The sequence below is a fragment of the Neopelma chrysocephalum genome, unplaced genomic scaffold (genome assembly GCF_003984885.1).
Source record: "Neopelma chrysocephalum unplaced genomic scaffold, ASM398488v2 Primary Assembly neopelma1_26, whole genome shotgun sequence".
NCBI classification, from domain to species: domain Eukaryota; kingdom Metazoa; phylum Chordata; class Aves; order Passeriformes; family Pipridae; genus Neopelma; species Neopelma chrysocephalum.
The window spans coordinates 5904968-5920193 of NW_020897695.1; the positions used below are offsets into that span (position 1 = coordinate 5904968).

The 15226-nt window shown below is 37.2% G+C and overlaps 1 protein-coding gene across 2 annotated transcripts in view; it reads left to right on the plus strand.

The window, feature by feature from the left end:
• The window catches only part of LOC113963889 (ubiquitin-conjugating enzyme E2 E2), a 205239-nt gene that overhangs the window by 49032 nt on the left and 140981 nt on the right, over nt 1-15226 (plus strand). The window lies entirely within an intron of this gene.

Below are 15226 nucleotides of genomic sequence, written 5' to 3' on the forward strand. Positions count from 1 at the left end.
ATGTTGATTTTTCTTCCTCTTAATTTTTTTTTTTTTAAATAAATTAAGCAAAACTATTGGCCTTGACACACAAGATCTGGCTTGTTTGGGCTGGTTGCAGATTCTGCTCACCTTGTTAGAGAAAAAAGACTTCATATTGAACACAAAGCTGCCCCCACAGCCCCTGGTCCCTGTGGTAGAAATATATCTAAAATGCTTTTGACCTCCAATTTTGCCAATTTTTGCCTACAAAAAGAAGGCCAGGACAAGGGCTTGACACCTCTTGTAGGTCAGAGTAGTTTCCAGACATGTTTTTTGGGCTGGGGAGATGTAGAATAAAGAGGGCACCATTCCAGTCTGTGTGCTGCCACTCTGCTACTCTGAGCAGGTGCTTTAGAGAGCCTTTATGCTGGGAATGCCATCGGTTCTGTGTGGTATTAAAGTCATTCACTGGAGTAGGGAACCAAGAATGGTAAGCTGCCTTTCAATGGCCCATTCTGTTGTTAATTGTGTGCATTTGTATATGGGGACACATATATACGCACATATCTCAGCAGCTCATTTGCTGATTACCTACCTATATTGCACATAGCTAATAAAAACATTAGCTGTAGTTGTTATGTTAGTTAACTCTAGCTATTAGCTATAGTTTGTTGCAAGCCCTGCTTTGCTAATTCACCTCCATAATGATCTGCTCTGTTGCAAGTTTCAAGCTTATTTTGTTTGGCTTTGTATTACAAAATTGTAGTTGGCAGATTTATTACATCAAACAACCTGACTTCTTATTATTTGTCAGGTATTTGTTCAGTTACCATCTCTGCACAATCATCTCTGAAGATGCTATTTTTGCAGTAGGTGTCCTTTGTCAAATAAAAATACAGTGATGTGAAGTGGTGTAATTTGAAGATGATGTAGTTTTGCCAGACCTGTGACCAGTTGTTCAGTTGCTTCCTCCTGTTTTTCCTGAAGGAGTTAGTGAAGCAAAGCCAGGGAGCTTCTCTGTATATGTATCTCCTACTGCTACTGAAACAGACTTTCAAACATCTAGTACTTGCTAAATCTTTAAGAAGAAAATTCAAGTGATTTAAGGGTATGGATTTACGGGGTAAATAGTTTCAAAAATAAGACAGCTAGAGTGGAAATACTTTTATGTTTTCTTTTTTTTATCTTTGCTTACATGGGTATAACTTCAGAATAGATCTTGTGAATGCTCCTTATAATTTAAAGTGTGTTTTACAAAATCCTCATTTAAAGTACTATACCAATACTTTACTGTTCTATTTATTATAAGAAAGCGATTCTATCCTACTTGCCCAGTAGCATGACAGACAGTCGTTTTGAATCTGAAGTGGACATCATCTGGTTTCTGAAAACAAATGAGCTATAATTACCCTGCTTTTCTCAGAGAATTCTTAACAGGTGTTGATTTAAAAGACAATACATTCAACCCATCAAAAGAATATAACACTTATTGAGATTTTAACTTTAGTTCCTCTGAAATGCTGACAGTATTATGCTACATTTTCGTAAATCTGTGTTTAGGGACTTTAAGATGCTGTTTTATACAATTTGATGGAGTGTTGCAAGGTGGTGGTAGATGTTTTCTGGCTGGTCCTGTTCCCTCTCTGTTCCTCAGACAGCTCTGGTGGGGCTCCCTGCTGCACTGCCTGCTCCTGGGCTCCAGCAGTGCTACAGGGTTTAGCCCCTTCCCTGGCCCAGGGCTTGCAATGGGGAGGAGATGCCCTTCTGCCTGGCAGCAGTCTGCTCCCAGCTGGTCCCTTAAAACCAACTCTGCTTCACAGAAATTAATTAAAATAGCTCTGAGGGAAGAGATGAGGGACTTATTATGGAGTGCATTAGATTTCCTTTTCTATCTTAAGGGTAGGGGTAGGAATCTAGGCTGCGAGAAACCCTTTTACTGAGACTTAATCTTTAACTTTTCCTTTTAGTTAAAGCTGACATTGAAAGCCAAGAGGTTGAGGGGGGAAAACAGCCTTGAAAAGGATGCTGCATCCCTCAGGCCCGTGGAACTATGTACATCTTGTCTGACCCGCATCTGGGGAGATGACGACAGCTTCCTGCTGCCTCTAGACTCTGACAAATGAGTTCTGGCAGATAGTCGTGCAACAGCTTAAGGTGTTAGCATCCCCAGATGCTTCTGATCTCTCTGCTGGCACTTACTACCTGGGAGAGGGCTGCCTTTTGATAAAAATTATTTTTTCACTATAATGCTCTGCAGGGCAGTATATAGACACATGCCCTGTTTTCCTCTGGCATTGATAGGTGGTCAGAGGGTCGTGGATGAGTTTGTCTCAGACTCTTTCTACTAAATCTACCTAAGCTCATTTGTTAAAGATAGACAACTATACCTTCACTAGGAATTTACCTCTCGTATTCTGTTAGAAGCGGGTACTTACTTGGCAACATGTATTTATACAAAATGACTTATCTAATTTTCTGGCATTTAGCTATTTTGTATCATTAGTCCAAAGTCCAAACTTTGTATTTACAGAAAAATAAATAGAAGTTAGGAAATAAATGTGCCTTTGCTGGAGTACTGACTTTTTCCAAGAACAGAAAATATATTCAAGTAAAGAGAATATCTGTATTCCTCAGAAATAACAGAAGTGTTCTGGTTCACAAGAAACATGGCAGAAGGTTACTAATCCAAATAGGAGAAAAGAAGCGGGTAAATTGCATAGTTTCAGTCATTTCATTTGCTCCAAAAATTTTGCTGTCATACCATGGCATTGATGTATGTTCAGGCATGCATTTTCCCCACTTCACTGCTCCTGATTAGCTGCAATATAGCGCAGTGGCTTCATCTATAGTCATAAACAAGCAAACAAATTTGGAAAATTATTAACAAAAGATTAATATGGTTCAGACAGTCTACTACTGCTTTATGGACAACTGGCTTCCTCATTTTGTCCTGATGGGAAAGTGGATCACCACTCTATTACGTTCAGTTCTTGTTCTCTTGTTCGCTTGGTGCCCACAGCCAGGCCAATATGTCATCAGAACATCTGCTGTCATAAAATGTTATTAGTTTTGGTTTTTTAAAAAACCTAATTAGAAATTGATTGTTTTAATACATAAGATACTCTTGCTAATAATTTTTCCCGAATATACATACTCTTCTTCATATGTAAGTGCAACTTTATAGAAGAGAGAAGCTGTTATGCAGAGTTGACAACAATAAAATATGTGAACATTTCAAAGCTTAATTTGAAGAAAGGCAGTTTTAAGTTAGAGCATTGTATTTAACTTCCTAATGGTTTCCCCCAACACAGACAGGACAAAAGGATAAACTGAAGTTGATTAATTTTTCATCTGCAGCGTGTTCTGTTTTTCTGTCAGATAATTGCCAAGAAGGTTCCTGTTGATCACCTTTGCAGCAATGGCACATTAAGGTCTACTGAATTAGCGGATTAAGCAATTTGTATGTATATAAAGAATGCAACTGGATATATAAAATATAATCAACTGATGTTGTGTACTGCTTGTCTCCTTGCGTTCTTAATAATTAGGCAACATTTATGCTTTCAGTGCAAAGTGAATAAATAAATGAATAAGGTAAACAGTGAAGCCATTATGCAATTACTCATGGTTTAGGTTTATTCTCATTTTTTTGCAACGCTATTCACCTACTAGCTGCTGTCTACACCAATATTAACCCTATATAGTCTTCTTTTTGTGTCAACCTCCAGATTTAAAACTTTCCTTCGTGTTTTTCATGTTCATCAGGTGGAGAAATATATCTGGCTTACTGTGTATTTTGAGAAGTTTTCAAGATTTCAGTTTGTCTTGGATATAGCTCACATGAAAAAAAAATCATGCAAGTGCTACTCATTTTTAACAGATCCATACCAGAGATCATGACCCAAGAAAAGTGAAATGATTGGTTTATATTAACAGATGAGTTTGTAGGGCCATATGAGGTGGGTTTCGTAATCAGAACTGTGGTCAGAATTGAAAGAGCCTGTTACCCTCTGTCTTCTGGAATTAAATTCATTCAAAGAGAGAGGCTGTCATAGCAACTTGTGAAATTAGCAGCTGACTCATTTATGGAGGGTTTCACAGAATACCTATTTAAGCTAGGGAAGTCCTTTCTGACAGTTGCTGTGTGTGCTTCCCATGGAATTGAGGGGAGACTGGAATAGTGCCCAGAAGATAAATTCTTGCTACATCCATGATGCGTGTAGAAGCCACTTTTGCCTTAGCTGCAGAAGGTCTCTTGGTTGCAGAATGGGAAGCACTAGAAAATGTACTTTGTATAGGGACCCTGCTGTGATCTCTTCTATGCACATCCCTTTAAGCCAGTGTCGGAAACAAGATCCTGACCTAGGCTGTCTGCCTGTATCTCAGAGGTGGAGATGAGAGTGTATTCAATTATGCTCTGCTCACATTAACACCAGTAGAAGTTCTGTGGATGAATTGGTAAAAAAAGAATGCTTCTGACCATAGTAGCCTCTACAACTTGAGAGCCATGTTTGATTTTTGAATGCCTTTGGTTTTTTCCTAGGAAATACTAACTTTGGTGGATGAAATCAAGCTCATAGTTCTAGAATTTTCTTGATTAATATTTTGGGGACAGAAACTTTTACGAGTTTATCCTATGAGGTTTCCACTATGGCAAACCTTTATTGTGTTGTCTTGCACATTAGCATGTAATCTGTCCTTCAGCATGAAACAAATTGTTAACTTAGCTAGTGTAGTGAAAACAGAAGCTGTAGAAAGTATTTGCTTAACTAGGGCCTAAGCCTTTCCTTTTGTTGGCATGAATGGGAGTAGAGCAAAATCCTGACAGTGCTCAGGAAGTATCCTATTTAAACCCCAGTATACAACAAATGCTAAAATTGACCAGGAGGCATTATGTGCATATGAATGCAGAAACATGTCTAGGCTGTCTCATATGGCACTTAACCTTGGAGGTTTCCTTCTCTTAGCTGTATTTCTGGAGACATGCAAGCTCCTTTCTCAACCACCTACAAACAGCCGCAGCAGCTGAGGCAGGTTTGCATCATCCGAGTGGAATGACCCAGAGCTGTACAGAGCTCTTCATGACTGCGTATGTGAATGGGGCTTCTGTGGTTACCAAGAGTGCCAGCTTCCAGACATTTTGTACGAAAGAGGGATATTTTTCTAGGTTTGCTTCTCATTCCTTTTTGAGAAGCAAGCTCAGTTTTACTGCCAAAAGAAAAAATAATCTCCAAGGAAGTTAGCGTAGAAAAAAAGCCAAAAGAGAGAGTAAGTAAAACACAGAAAGTGGCTCATGCCTTAAGCTTACTTTAACCATTTGAATTTCTTTTCTGTTATAATGTATTGCCTTAAAATTTGAAAGTTTTAATGTAATGTCTTGGATTAGCAACACAAAGCAGTTTGTGAAATCTCAAAGAGCCTCTTGGCAATGTTCATTTCAGGTTGATAGCAGTAATAAAATTTAACATCAAGCACACTCACAAGGATTAGTTTAAAATCTCCTATTATGAAACATCAGAGTACAGTGAGGTACTTGATGGCCTTCATGAGCTACTGGTAGGGTATGCAAACATTTTCCCTTAACCACAAAAGATAACCATTGAGGAAGTTCAATTACACCACCTCAGTACCACCAACCACTATTATTCAAGGCATTCTAGGAAGACTGACTTTATTTTGGTAATAAGTCATCCTTTGTTCATCCACAGTGTTATTGTACACAGAACATATATCATGGTTTTATGAATTCATTGTTTGGCTTCACTTTTGTGGTATCTTGTCTGGTTTCTACCATCTATTTTTACTTGTTCTGTTCTAAATTAAGCACAGAATTTGGCTAGGTTTACAGAATCTGTTGCAAAAATGATGATTTTGCAATTTTTGAAAGTTAAATATTTCTTTTGCTGTGTTGCTTTTTTTTTTTTTCCTTCCTTTTCCTCCCTATCTGCACCTTCTCAAAATAAAATCTTTACTGAAATTAGAGTGGGAAACAGTAGTCAGAAGAGAGAAAATTTTTTGAGAGTTTGGAATTTTCATCCTTCATCCTGCTATCTGCTTTTCAGTTACATTACATTACATTAGTGCCAGAACAACACCTTCTGCATATACAGTAGGTTTTCATCTCCTCTGCAGGGCAACATTTCTTTTTCATATAGGGTATCTTTCCACTTCCCACTTTACGTTTAGTCCAGGTGGAATATTGTATTTAATGAACACCAAGAATTTTCAAACAAACACATTTTTAACAATGTATCCCCAATTAAATGAATCCTCTGGTAATATGATGTTTTCACAGTCGGGGGAAAAATATTTACATGTATGGAGACGGTATAGTTTCGGCAGAGAAAAGGCCACCAAACATATGAGAAGTTTGCATGAAGAGAAGAAGTTGCTGTCTGAAGTGAGATATCCCATATAATTTTTTGGTTTTCAGAAGAAGCAAACGATAATTCAACAATACCATGGGGAAAGTTATAGACTTGCCATGGTGACAGCATTCTTGACTGCCTTGTATCATCTGTAAAAACTATCAGGACCAAGTGTCAGCAAATAATAATTACCAGAATCTCTCTTAATTCCATCCTGTAATATGCAGTGCTTTGGCCAAGACCTTTATTTTGACAGCTTCAGTTTGTCTTCCAGGCAAGATGCCTTGGCTCATGCCTCCCACGAAATGCAGAGGGCTTCCTTTGCATGGCCGCTTAAGGCACCGAAAGCCAGGCACAAGAACTGATACTTCCGAAACCAGAAAAAGCCATGTTTTATTCTCCCCCATTTATTCTATATTCTGTTTGTGGCTACCTGAATTACTCGGTTTTCTCTTTACTGGCATTTATAACTAGTAGATACTTATTTCAAGGTGTGTGTCACCTTGCTAGCAAAGCAAAACCTTTTCCAACGAAATTCCAAATATTTCCTATTTTTGTCTGTTAGTCTCTTTTTTCTCATCAGTTTACTTCCCATGGTATTCTTTATTGTATGTGGTAGCATATTTTCTACTTCCACTGCCAAAATCTCTTTCTGAAGTGGCTCTCGCTCTCAACAAATGTTTTCTTGAGGACTTATATAGTCCTTACTTAAGTAGGAATATTTATAAAGGAAAAAATGCTTGCTTGTCTAATAGTCATGAGAGTTATAGGCCCTCCACTAGAAAGCTCCACTGGCAGGCTTGTCAGGTGAGTAGATTGAAGAGTGGAAAAATCAAAAGAGTATGCACAGGTTTCTGATGATTTTTCATTGCTGTGATAGCCGTGCTACTTTGTTGGAGAATTAATGCCTAACACTAGTCTTAAGCAAAGAAACAGTTTTATTTAGATGTTTTATTTATAATGGTAGTGGAGTTAGCTAATGTGATTTTTTTATTTATGCTGTAAATCAGGAAAAGAGGGAATAAAAAAGGTCAAATTGATTCTAACAGACACAAAATTATTTGGTGGCACTTGAAATTACTGACACATTTAAAGTGTAGTGAATAATCCATAGAAAATATTTATGTAATCTCTAATCTAGTGCAACATCTGCACTATAAATGTGTTCACAGTGACAAATGCAATGGGAATATTGCATTAAATACAGATGAGTTTTCTGCAGCTCATTGATACAAGAAAACCTTTATAGGTCCTGCTATTATTTCACATTTTTCATAGAAGAGGAGAGAGATTAAGTACTGTATTAAAAGGCACACATATCTGAAAAAGACTATAATTATGTCTAATTTCATAAGAAAATATTTTTACAAATCCTGTATTTCATATTTTATGTGCATCCTAATTAGTTCAATGGAGAAATATTAAATACTAATTTTACCATGTCTGCCAAGATACCTGAAGGGTTATTTTAAAAGATATTATTAATGAGACCGAATACAATGTGTGTAGTTCCCTAATGCTATTAACTTCACTCAGGAGATAATCCTAACAAGCAGATAGGAAACCAAAATTTTAGACAAAAACATTCTGTTTAGTTGTGAAGTTCATCTGCTTTGTAGTGTAAGTTTGCTTGGGAGATAATTTAAATGAAACTGTTTTGTGTACCTGTCGAAAAGTGTGTTGTTGGTATGCCTTGAACCATAAGTGAAATTTTATCATGAAAAATTACACGTACACTTGATAAATAGTCTCAAGATTAAGGCTAATTTTGTTAGGCCTGCTGGTATGATCACAGTTCATTTTCTTTGATTGCACTTATATTTTTTTGCTTTGTACACAACTATTTTACCATTATGTCAGCTAAGTAATATTGATTTCTCACTGCAACAGTACTTAAAAGCTGTTGTGAAAATTAAATGAGGTTTTTTACATAGTTGCCAATTTAATTCAGACTATTTTTAAGTGTCTGCTAGAGTAATAGGAGATAAGTTTTATTTCACTGAAAATATTAATTTGGTTTTATTCAAGTTTAGCAGTTCAACAAAAGAGAAGCCTGGAGAATATTGCATCAAATATTAATAGGTTTGTCTATCAGGGTACTGGGGAGTTTGTTTTGTTTTTAAGAAACATCATATCCATTTAAACTTCTAAATCATTCTTATGTACTCTGTTATTTTGTGCGCTGTTGAAGAATAAATTCACCGTATCTGTTCTCATTGGCTTATTATATTACATGATTTCAATAATGATTTCTTTTGTACTTCTGATTTAAATCTAAGGAAGAATGTAGGTATACAAAACAAAAATAACTGTGTCTGAAAACAGATCTATTAAATAACAATAGTGTTAGTTATCTATTTACTGAAAAATACTTAAAATAATTTTTAAGGCTTTACAGAAGGGGAAAGATCAGATATACTTGCTGCACTTTTTATACCCCCAAATTGTAATGCTGTAAAATCTCTGAATCATGCTTCAGATAGCTGCCAGTTTCTCCTACCTAAGACAAAGCAGGAAATTATCTATGTTGTTTATTGTAGCACTGTTAAATCAGCTAAATGGATCCAAGTCTTAGTCTGAAACAATGAGTTGTCTCTTAGAGCATCTCAACTGTCATGTACTCACTGTTTTTGCCCAAATATGTTATTAACTCTCCTGCCCCTGACAGAAACAACAAAAGCATGGGAACAGAAATGATTAATCCACATAGTATTCTTAGGCTATGGGATTAAAGTTTCTTAATTAAAATTTTTGCCCTCATTTTTTAATGCTTTAATTGCAAACAAATCCAGATTTCTGGGTCAGGCAAAATCTGCCCTGATGAAGAAGATAGAAACTTATGGTGATTATTCCAGAACTGCTGGCTCTGGAGCCCATACCAGCTTCTGTTCCACCATGATAGTTGTTTGGCAGCAGGCAGCATCAAATCCCTTAAGGTACCTTCTGAGCTGCTTCCATACTGTAGTTTAAGTAGTTTTGGGATACCAGCGGGTTTTCTCAGGGAATTGTGCTTTTTCTAATTCTGGATATATTTTTATGTACTTTTTTAAAATAAAAATTAAATAGGATATTCTTTTGTGTAATTTCTTCATAATGTTAGGAAAGCTGTAGCCTGAGGAACAATTATCTGTTACGTTTTAAAACTAACGAGGGATTTTTAATCTGGTTTTATTTGCAAGTTTGTTCCCGATTCCCTGCATTGTGACTGTGTTCACTTGCTGTCCCATGTTTTGTGCCAGTGTTCTTAGCTGGGTCTGCTGAAAAGACCACGTGTTTTCTTCTGGTAGAAGTAGATACCTTTGTAGCTAGTGTCAGGTTCATTGAGGGCTTTGGAAGTAAGGACACTCAGCCTAAGATTTGGCAAATGAAACCCAGTAGCATCTAATGGAAGTTACAGAGTTCTGGATGAGTATATAGAAAGCTGGTCTGGAAAAGTAGTGCTCATATTTGTGACTCTGAAGATCATCTAGTCCAACTTCTCTGCTCAAAGCAGGATCAGCTAGAGCAGGTTGTGTCCTGTTGGTTGAGTATCTCCTGGATGCAGGAACTTCATATTCCTGAAGACAGGTTTTACCTACCTTACCAAGGCAGAAGAAGAAATTGAGTACCTTTTCCATATCGTCTGTGACTGGGACCCATGTCCATTCAGCAGCAAGCCCACATTTTCCTTTGTCTTCCTTTCCTTTTGCTGCTTATGTAGAAGCCCTTTTTGCCTTCCACATACCTTCACCAGATTCAACTCTCGGTTGCTTTGGCTTTCCATCCCTGCAAGCTTAGAGTGTCCCTGTATTTCTCCTGGATCATCTCGACCCTCCTTCCGTCTCCTGTATACTTCCTTTTTGTGCTTGAGCTTTAGCAGGAGCTTCTTGTTCCATGCAGGCCAGGCCTCCTACCGCCTTTGGTTGTGTGAATTGCAGTAGTCCAGGCTGGAGGTAACAAATGAAAAGATCATTGTAACCATTTCCTTATGCAAAGGTGGAAGTCTGACTGGGAATTGTAACGAAGGAAGTCAAGACTGAAAGAAGAAGGGACTTTGAGGTACTGCTGCAGGCAGTACAATAGAATATGTTACGAAAATCTTTTAAAATATTTCAAAATAATAGACTACAGGTACAGTAATAGCTTATTGTGAACATAACCCTCTAGAAGGTTATAGAATGTTAAATGCAAGATTTAAAAGTGTTTTAAAATATTAGCTAGCATTTACAATGTGACTTCCAAATTCTTAAGTGAAAATAGCTTGTCTTTTTTTCAGTTGAAAAGACTTCATAATATAACCAGTGCTGATGTGGGTGAATGAGTAAGATTTAATAAACTTGTCCTCATGTAAGCACAGGCTGTCACCTAATCAATTACGGCATACCTACCTATGATGCAAAAGAAAATGGAAAGATTTAAATGATCAATAATGATTGCCAACAGTGACTGGAATGCCAGATTTAAAAAAAAAAAAAAAAAAGAAGAGTAGGATAGAGTGTCCAGGAAATAGGCACAGAATAGTCAATTTTCATTTTATTTTTTTTAATTAGGCTATGTTCTAGTTCCTCTGTATGGCAGTCCTCAATGGATACCATAGAATTAACATTCTTTACCACTGTACCAGGTAAGTATAAGCATGAGCCAGCACCTTAGACAGCAACACTTTGGAATTTTACGAGGGACTGATGGAGGGAAGTAAAATTGTCCAGTTGAAGATAAGAGCTGATAAAATGAGAAATGGTCAAGTGTAAATAGGGCATGAAGTGAAGACAAATAATTTGCATTTAATAAGATGGAGGAGCAGGTGTTAATAGGGGAAACTTATAAAGAGGGTTACATGGTGATTCAAAGAGCTTAGGAAATTGATCCTTGCAGGTGCACTCTGAGCAGTTGTGAATGGGGTAAACTGTATTTGCTAAAGAAATGAAAAGGGAAAAGGTCAGAGAAATAGAAGACGCAATGAGGAAATTTGACATGCTCAGATCCTAGATGGGAATACACCTTATGAAGTGTGCAAAAATGCAAGTCACGGAGCAATGAAAGCTATGGTTCAAATGCAAAGAACTAGGATACCCGAATAAAAATACGTCACCTCAGCTATAAGTTTGTATAATGATGAGATGAGGATAGTGCTTGCAAAGCTGAAGAAAGGAGGCAGGGCTGATCCCTAGATGTGAGCTGGCAGGTGTTTGGAGAGATGGAGCTATATTTTGATTTGATCAAGAGAATCCAGCATATCTAAAACAGTGGCAAATGTCTGAGTGGTCTTTCAGAAGTGGTAGTTGAGTTTGTTTGGTGATGGCTTTATCTGGTGAAAATTTGCAAAGAGTGAAAGGAATTAATTAGAAAAAGACTCATGGAATGTGTCCTCTTTATCTGAAGGGAGGCTTCAGTTCTTGAGTCCAGGTGGAGAAGCTGCATTTTACATCAGTTCAAAATACCAAAAATGGAAAAGGATATGGAAGTATTAATACTTCAACAGCCAATCAATCATTTTTTATACTGGTGGAGGCTAGAGGTGATGAAAGGCAGAACACAAATCTATACCATAAGAGGGGCAGGAAGATTCCTTACAAGTAAGGCTCATCATTTGTCAGTTTATCATTGTGGAGGAGAGTATTCTTAGAGACAAGTGGATGTGGAAAGGTAAGTTTCTTTTTATACTACTTAATGAGAAATACGTGACATTTATTTGTTAAGAGGAACAAAGATTAGAAGAGGGAGACTGGAGTGGGCAGATGGAGGAAAGTGTGAAAGAGTAGATATACAATTCATACTCGTCTGTCAATCTTCCCTATCTCTGTTATCACAACAACCTTGCTTTTCATCATAAATTGGTCTGATAGAGAAACTGGTGAGGCACCAGGAAGATGTGTGTAATTGTCTGTGTGTATAAAATAAATGAGAAGGCTGAAAAAGAAAGAGGTTGTATTTGGGAGTATATTTTACAGAAAAAGAACAGGACCGTGAAGTATTTCATTAGTAATTGTCAGGAAAATCAGCATCTAAAAGAAATACACAGTTTTTGTTTTAAATTCATTTCTGTAGCTTCCTTGTCTTCCCTTCCCCAGCTACAGTAAAAAGTGATACATAGGGAGAATGTTATCACATATATCAGTGGAGCATATATTACAGTGATGCTCATGGTTTGCAGCCTGAGGGTTGAACATACTCCTCTCATCGAAAGGTTAAGAGACCACAGCATGTATTTTGACATAATTTCTCTGCTATGTTTTGTCTTTTTGCACAAAATGTAAAAGAAATGCAAATTCCACCAAAGAGACCACCAACCAGTGTAGCTATCCCAGCAGGGCAGAGCCAAGACTGCTGAGCCCAGAGGCAGACAGGAACTCAGGGTGCTGGAGGAGGGTATCTCCGTTTTTATTCATAGCTTCTGATGACCTAAGGTAGAATAATTTCTTCTTTGGCTTGCCTAGCAAGGAGGAGGGGGCAATGTGTTTTTGCTCCCAGTTTCTGCACTGGCCTTCTGCTAGGCTAGCTATATGAGTGAAATAAGAAACAACTACTTGCAGGGAAGCACATGCTGTAAGCAATCAGTGGGTTCCAAAGAGAGACGCCGTGCTCGGGGAGGCAGTGGAGCAGCTGAGCTCCCTCGCATCCCTCTGCTGCAGCCAGCAGAGCCTGTTGAGCAGCTGCAGTTGGGACAAAGCAACAAGTAGTTGCTCAGATGGGTCAGCCCAGACCCACTGCTTCGTGTATGACATAAGATGTCTTTCATGCAAGTAATTCTACTTTAGGTAGTGAATTTGTATTGCCTGCAGCTGTAGGGTTGATCTTAAATGATGAGAAACACTCCAGTGTATTTGAAACTTGACATTTCTTCCTAAATATTTAGGCATATTTTTAATAATAAAGTTCACATTCTTTGGGCTTACTGTAGATAAACTACTCAGAAGTTGTGACATGGGGTACTGAGCTTAACAATGTCAGCAAACAAAATTAACAGTGTTCTGAGTCATCAGATTCTCAGCTCATGGTATCACTAGCTCAAGCACTCAGAAAACATATCATTGTTTAGGAGTTTGTTGTTCTAATAAACCAAGACACAGTTACTATTTTTGTACTGATTCAAAACTTTGTCATCTGTTGTAATCAACAAAAGCTTAAAACTGAAATATTCCCCTGATTTTTTGTTTTGCCTATATTGCCTAAATAAGGATTTGTTGCATTTAGGTTGCGCGTGAGAGTTTGGCTGCTGATGTACTAATATTTTTTTCAGAGAACATAGTTGACTTATTTTACATTAAGAAACAAAGAAAAATCCATCAGTATGCTCTTCTTTGGATGGGTTTACTCTAAGGAAGGAAAGTAAAAAAATGATGGTGCATTTATCTTATATTTAGTGTTACAAAACATAAATTGCAGCATGCATAGCCCTTAAAACTAAGGACAACTTATATCCATTAATGAGTGGCTAAGGATCTGGAAATTTTTAGAAATAATTAAAATTATCTAAATCATCTGAGGTTTCTTTTGAGTTTACAGTGTGTGGGGAGGGTGGGGCGTGGGAGTGGGGATGTTACTAGGTGACAGAGCTCTGTAAATGATAGAATTTCCAAAAGCAGGTGATTTAATGAGGAAAATCTTCAGATTAATCCCTGCTAGCCAGCATTGCCACATCCTAAAAAACCTCTCCAGTATGTAACAGGCTTCTAGTACTTTCTCTAAATTACTCCATTTTCTTTGTAACACCAAGACTGTCCTTTGGGCATTTTCTTTTAGCTGCAGATTAAGCATTTGATGTTGTCAAATAAGTCTAAATTATTTTATAGAAAGTCTACTTCAATGAATTAAAATGAAAATCTCTTGCTCTGTTCAGAATGCAAGGCAGGAGAACATCAGCTGCAGGATTTTCAGGTCTTTCTTTGTTTTTATTATTCCCTGGCAATAACTTGGACTGAGGGTAGAGAAAAGCCATAGAAAACATAATGGAAGTGAGTGAATGAGTGTACTGCTTAAACTGAATCCTCTCCAGCTTTTATGATCAGGACCTTGTCCACCTCCACTGTTATATGTTATACATGGATCCTTTGGGTTTATTTCCCAATGGAATGAGTTTGTGCAGGTTAAATTCAAGGTACATGGTGAATTACTCTGCTGCTTCTTCACAAAACAGTGAAGGATGCCCCACGTCATCCTTTAGATAAAGGTTGTCTCATCACATTCTGTAAGTGTAATAAATACACAGCCAAATATTTATTTTCATCAGAATTTTAATGTTCTTATCTGAATAAGATAAAGAAATAATATTCTGAGGCTAGTTAGATGGGAAATCATATTTTCATTTTGGGAATATTAGAGTTATTTAGTGATATATGAGAACAGGATATCTCACAGAGGTTTGTTTCCTCAGTTGTCTGAATTTTAAAGTTATGTCACCATATAAAAGTTATGCCACCAGTTATGTCACCATTAGTATAATACAGAATTCAAAATATTTTTTAACCAAATCAATTAGCAGCATAAGGAGTGTTGTGTAGGATTTGTTGGTCTTCATTGTAGACCAAAAAAAGATAGATACATCCATCATTATGGTCTCTGTTGGGGCTCTTAGAAAGGGTTAATTAATTTTTTTGTCATTCAGTCCTGATCAGCAGTTACATTAGGATATGTTAGTGCATGTCTTGTGACCCCTCTGTGCTCATGGTCATTGTTTCTTTCTGAAGAATCACCATTTTTTTCCTAAAGCAACAGCAACTTGTAGGATCCCATCTTGTGCTGATGTTTTTCTCTGTGTTTTCAGTGGTGTGTGTATTTGCAGCCCTTCAATAACTGGAACATCCATTTTGTATTTAGAATTAATTAATTGTTGTTTTCAATTTTTGAGACCAAAACAGCAACAGGTGACAATCTGTACTTCATTACTGCCACTCCACGTTTAACAGCATTGGATTTGC